This window comes from Equus przewalskii, chromosome 9 (assembly GCF_037783145.1).
Source record: "Equus przewalskii isolate Varuska chromosome 9, EquPr2, whole genome shotgun sequence".
Taxonomy (NCBI): domain Eukaryota; kingdom Metazoa; phylum Chordata; class Mammalia; order Perissodactyla; family Equidae; genus Equus; species Equus przewalskii.
Window position 1 is genome coordinate 22,885,120 of NC_091839.1, and position 6,000 is coordinate 22,891,119.

Consider the following 6,000-nt stretch of genomic DNA (forward strand, 5'->3'; position numbering starts at 1 on the left):
GCCCGGATACATAAGACCCAAGGAGGACCTCAGACAAGACATGAAGAAGGGTTTTGTAGGGATCCTCTTTGCCTTCATCCATAAGAGAAGATAGGGAATCCAGAGTGTTACATGAGTTCACTTTTTTTTTTTTTTTGAGGAAGATTGACCCTGAACTGAGATCTGTCACCAATCCTACTCTTCTTTGCTGAGGAAGACTGGCCCTGAGCTAACATCCATGCCCATCTTCCTCTACTATATATGGGGGACACCTGCCATAGCATGGCTTGACAAGTGGTGCGTAGATCTGCACCCGGGATCCAAACCAGTGAACCCTGGGTAGCTGAAGTGGAACGTGCGAACTTAACCACTGTGGCACCGGGCTGGCCCCATGAGTTCACTTTTTATGACACCATTTCTGAGTGTTTGTCTCTCTCTCCAGAATCCCTGGCCTCCCTCACTATCTTCTTCAATTACATTCAGATATGGCTTTAGGACTTAGTTTGTACCCATAATGGCAGCATCTGTGAGTGGAAGGGGGAGTCAGAGAAAATGTTTCTTGTACAGATCTGGTATAAAAAGTGACCTTAATTTTAGAACATACACCTTACTCAATTATCTTAGGACATGAATGTAGGATTATTTTCATCATAGTCACTCCTGTCTCTTTTCCTGTGGCTCTCTGCTTCTCTATTTTGTCTTTGTACCTCTCACCCAGTGAGTGTGTGTGTGTGTCCTCCTGGCCTCTGCACTGCCTTGATCCTCTTACTTTCTTCCTATGCCTTCATGGTACACTCGTCCTCAAAGCTATGGGAGTTGTGGGGTCCTCCATGAACATGGAAATAAGTACTCATGTCAGAAACTCAGAGAACATTACACTAGACAGGAACTAAGAGACTGTGGGTCTCTCTATTTCCCAACCCCTTGTAGCAGAATGTGCTGAAAATCCATAGGAACTGCAAGAACCTCACAGGCTGATACTGCAGGGACTGGCCAGTGTGTCCCTGTGCCCCAGGGTGTTGGAAGGGACCACTGAGTGGTGACGGTTGGAAGTGATCACTACCCCCTGCTTGTGCTACAGGACGTGTTAAACCACATTGCTGATCAACTTGTCCATGTACTTATCTCTGCTCAGATCTTTCACAGGTCTGGCTGCAGGGCTATCTGGTGTGTTGTTCTCATGGCAGAGGGAGGGGCTGTGGAGTTAAACTAAGAACCAGCGCTGAACTGTCCCTTGGTGCTTGAGCTGGGGACACCCTTCATCCCTATACTGGGACATCCTTATCCATTCTTCTTTCTTATTCTTTCTTTTTTGTTCTGTCATGGTTAGGTTTTCTCCTTAGCTTATTGAAAGTACTGTCTTTCTTCTCTTTACTCTTCTATGTTCTCTCTCTCTCTCTTGCATTTGTTAGTATCTCTGTATGTCTGTCTTTTACCCCTTATACTAACATTGTACCCATCACCACTTCACCCCCTGAGGCCCCAGGGCACAAAGAGAACAAGGGCTGTGCTGGGCATACTCACCTGTGAACAACATGCCCACAGGGGTCTCTGGCGGCTGAGCACTCATTGGGAGAGTGACTGAGAGCATCTGTAGGTGCCACATGGGCCGACATCACAGGGCCTGTGGAGAAATGAGCTTGAGTGTACCCATCAGGAAGGTCCTCTACAAATTGCTGAGAATGCCCTGTGTTCCCCTCCTTGAGAAGGATAAATGTGTCAAACACTAGTTCTGAGTGACAGCGCAGGGTCACAGTCCCTCCCGCATGCGCAAGGGAGCCTGGGTGGGCCGAGATGGAGGGCTTTGTGAACACGCCTGGGAAGAAACAGAGTGTGAGTTTCCATGCAAACCCTCTTCCTACTTCTGAGACTGCCAGTGATTCCTACCTCTCTCAAGCCCAAAGCTGCCTCAGTTCCTTCCTTTGCCTTTCATACTGAGTTTTCTCTGAGCCTCATTCTGCATCCTCTGGCTCATGACTTTTATAGTCTGGATCTCACTGTCTAACCTCCATGTGCTTTTCTGACTCTCTTGGCTAAGAACCCCTAACCCACTCTGTGTTAGTTCCAAACTCTCTGATGGTTAGATCCGCTCTCACTCTCTTTCTTCCCTGATCTATTTTGTGGTGGGGTGAGGCTGACTCTACAGGATGCATTCCCAGGCCCCTTTCAGAGTCTGCTAGAACAAAGAGGATGACTGTTTTCAGGTTGTAGAAGGAGGGGAAGATGGAAGGGGTACTTCCTCGTCCATGCAGACCTCATGCCTCTGGAGACTTCTCCTGAGGGGACTGTGTCATACCTGAGGCTCCTGCTCTTTCAAAACAGGGCTACAACTTCCCTAGTGGGATGCTCGTGCTGGGAGCAGATGACATCGCTCCTGCCTGGGTCCGTCCTTCTGGCAGGCTGTAGCAGCATCCATCTTTTGCTAATCCCTAGGTTGGCTCTCCTGCTTATTAGCTCCTCCTCCTTCACCTGGGCACCCCATTCTCTGTGTTAAACACCCAGTCTTTGCATTCTCAGAGCAGGTTACCTTTCCATGGGGAGGGCCTGACTAGGGATCCTGTGATAGCTCTTGGGCTCCACTGGGATCTGGACTCTGAGTAGGGTCGTCTGCATGCTAGTTTGCTCTGGGCTTCTCCTAACTGTGACCATGATCCTCAGGGAGTCGCTGCGTGTTGACCACACAGGGCTGTGGCTGTAAGATCCAGAAGATCTGGAGGACCCAGCTTGTGCTGTGGTCGCAGGGCTCATGGTGAAATTGTTCTTGAAAAGACCTCTCTTGAGTTCAGTGACATAGATCACATGTATTTTGAATATTTTGAATATGACAAATGGAAGATGGAAATGACACTGAAGAGTCACCTTCCCTCCTAGGGGAACCACCGGGCTCGGCCAGGCTGACAGGGAGCGCTTGTCATGTCTACCTGAGAGAGAAGGAGGCACAGCCCTAGAGAGGAAAATTGGGAGCCTCTCCCGCCCCCTGCTGCCCTCATGGGGGTTTTCCTCTGTTGCATTCTTCCAAGGCTTCCCCTGCAAACTTGAGTTCCTGATGCCAAGGGAGACCTGCTGAGGGGTCAGGAAAACAGCCTACCCCACACGGACATGACAGGTCTTCCCAGAATAAGAATTTTGCCTAGAGTGTTGATAAAATATTGACTAAGGTTCTCTTAAAACACAATTTTCTGTAACAACAAAATTATACATGGGAGAGTGGAGTGAGTTCTACTTGACGAAAAATCAGGTGAAATATGAACCCTGATCTTTCGTTAACTTCTCCTACATCAGAGTGTGCCATGATGTCCAGGTGGCCCTGCCTGCTGACGAGTCCCTTCCCCTGAGGTAGGTCTAATGGGAGGCCCTGTAGATCCTGTTGTCAAGGGCAGGTTGGAGAAAGCATGAACCACATGGTCTTAGGAAGGCTCTGCAGGGTCCAGCATTTCCTTTCCCTCTCCTTATAGAGATGACACTCAACTGCCCCAGGTCACAGCTTCAGAACTTCACAGCCTCCTTCACAAGATAGAGAGTTGGACTGAGCCTGGGAAGAGAGTCTGGGAAGAGCCTCCAAGACAAAATAAGAACCTAGGATCCACAGGGCATGCTGCTCTCCTTGCATTTCCAGAAGTCTCACCACAGGTCCCCCAGTGTCATCCTCATCAGCTCCAATCCTTCTGATCCCCTACAGCCCTGGGTAAAACACACTGTGTTTGGTCCACACAGTAACGACAGAATGGGGAAGACTCACTCATGTGTGTCCAGATCCTCTGGCTCAGACAGAATCCTGGAAGGAAACCACATCAGAGATGATTCATCCCCTGTGGATCCCAGGCTTCCATGCACCACCATCCATGGAACCTGGTCCTGTACCATGGAGAAGCCCAGATTTTCACCATGACTCTCTCCTCCCTTTCCTTGGACTCACCAAGACCCAGGAGGCTGAGGAATTTGGGGGACATGGTGCCGCTTCTGTCAGACAGGAGGCGGAGTTGAGCAAAGCTGACAAGTTCACAGGATGTGGTGGGCAGGGTCCCCACACCACAGTTTGTATAGTCCACATGATGACTGTCACGCTGTAAGATGACCAGCTTCTTCTCACCCTAAGGTTGGTGTTGAGGGTCTGAATTGAGCCACGTCCCTGAACACAAACTCTTTGCAGAAAGAATATCCAATGGGTTCCCCACGAATAATTTTTAGGACTCATAGCAGTTGCAAATTCTTTACTTCTGTAAAAAAAAGACAGTAAACTAGAAACTTTGCTTCTTTTACCCCCAGCTTTATTGGGGTATAATTGAAAAATAAGAATCATACATATTTAAAGTGTAATCTGGATATTTTTAAAAAATTATTTTATTGAGTTCGTATTGTCTTATAACATTGTATTCATTTCAGGTGTGCATTATTATATTTCTGTTTCTGTGTAGACTGCATCGTGTTCATCACCAATAGCCTAGTGTTTATCCATTGCCATACCCATGTGCTCCCTTAACCCCTTCACCTTACCCCCTCCTCCTTCCCCTCTGGTAACCACTAATCTGTTCTCCCTACTTATGCTCATTTGTTTATCTTCCAGATATGAGTGAAATCATACGGTGTGTTTTCCTCTGTCACAGTTATTTTGCTTAGCATAATACCCTCAGCGTCCATTCACGTTGTCACAAATGGCACAATTTTGTTTTTGTATGGCTGAGTAGTATTCCATTATATATATACCACATCTTATTTATCCATTCATCCATTGATGGGCACTTGGGTTGCTTCCACATCTTGGCTGTTGCGAATAATGCTACGATGAACATAGTGGTGTGTAGATCTTTCTTAATGATTGACTTCATGTTCTTTGGATAAGTACCCAGTAGTGGATGGCTGGATCACATGGTATTTCTATTTTTAATTTTTTGAGAATTCTCCATACTGTTTTCCATAGTAGCTGCCCCAGTTTGCATTCCCATCAGCAGAGCATAAGCGTTCCCTTTTCTCCACAGCCACTGCAATACATGTTACTCTTTGTCTTCTTAATTATAGCCATTCTGGATGAGTGTAAGGTGATATCTTATTGTAGTTTTGATTTGCATTCCCCTAATAATTAGTGATCTTGAACATCTTTTCATGTGCCTGTTGGTCCTCTGTCTATCTTCTCTGGAAAAATGTCTGTTCATATGCTCTGCCCATTTTTTGATCGGATTGTTTATTTTTTGTTGTTGAATTATTTTGTCACCAGACATGGACCCTAACCCACTTTTGTCTTGCCTAAACTCTGACCTTTGTGTTTGACCTAAGTCTCTTGTCTTCTTGAAAGGTTCAGGAGTTCCTTTATCTAACACCTTTGGGCCTTAAGCTTATGCGGTTCTCAGCTATGTTCCAAGAAGAAGCTCTAAGGGATGACCACCCTGGACCCTGCTACTATGAACTTGACCAGACTGGGCTAGACCACAACCACAAGACTGACACCTGCAGAGATAAGCAGAGTTGTACTAAGGTAACCTGTCCTCAATAGCATTGTAAATTCCCCTCCTCTGGGAAGGGTGAGGAAGCCATTTTTAGGTCATGTGATGTATATAGAAGCCTGATTTCAAACCACACATGTGAAAGCTTATGCCCATCTGTACATGCCATGATGAAATTTCCTCTTTGAACATTCATTTCCTACCTCAAATAAAGGGACCCACCTCCCTGTACTCGGAAGGTCATAGCTTTGTGAAATTATTCCCTGTGGTCTCCATTCTTTTTTGCTGCATGCCGCAAATAAAAATGCTACTTTGAGAAACATCCACTTCTGGTGCAGTTTGATTTAACCCCAAAGAAAGGACCCATATTTGTTCTGGTAACAGTATGAGTTCTTTATATGTGTAGGATATTATCCCCTTTTCAGACATATTATTTGCAAATATTTCCTCCCAGTTGGTGGGTTGTCTTTTTATTTTGTTCATGGTTTACTTTGCCACGCAGAAGCTTTTTAGTCTGATTTAGCCCCTTTTGTGTATTTTTTCTTTGTTTCCCTTGCCTGAGTAGACATGGTATTTGAAAATG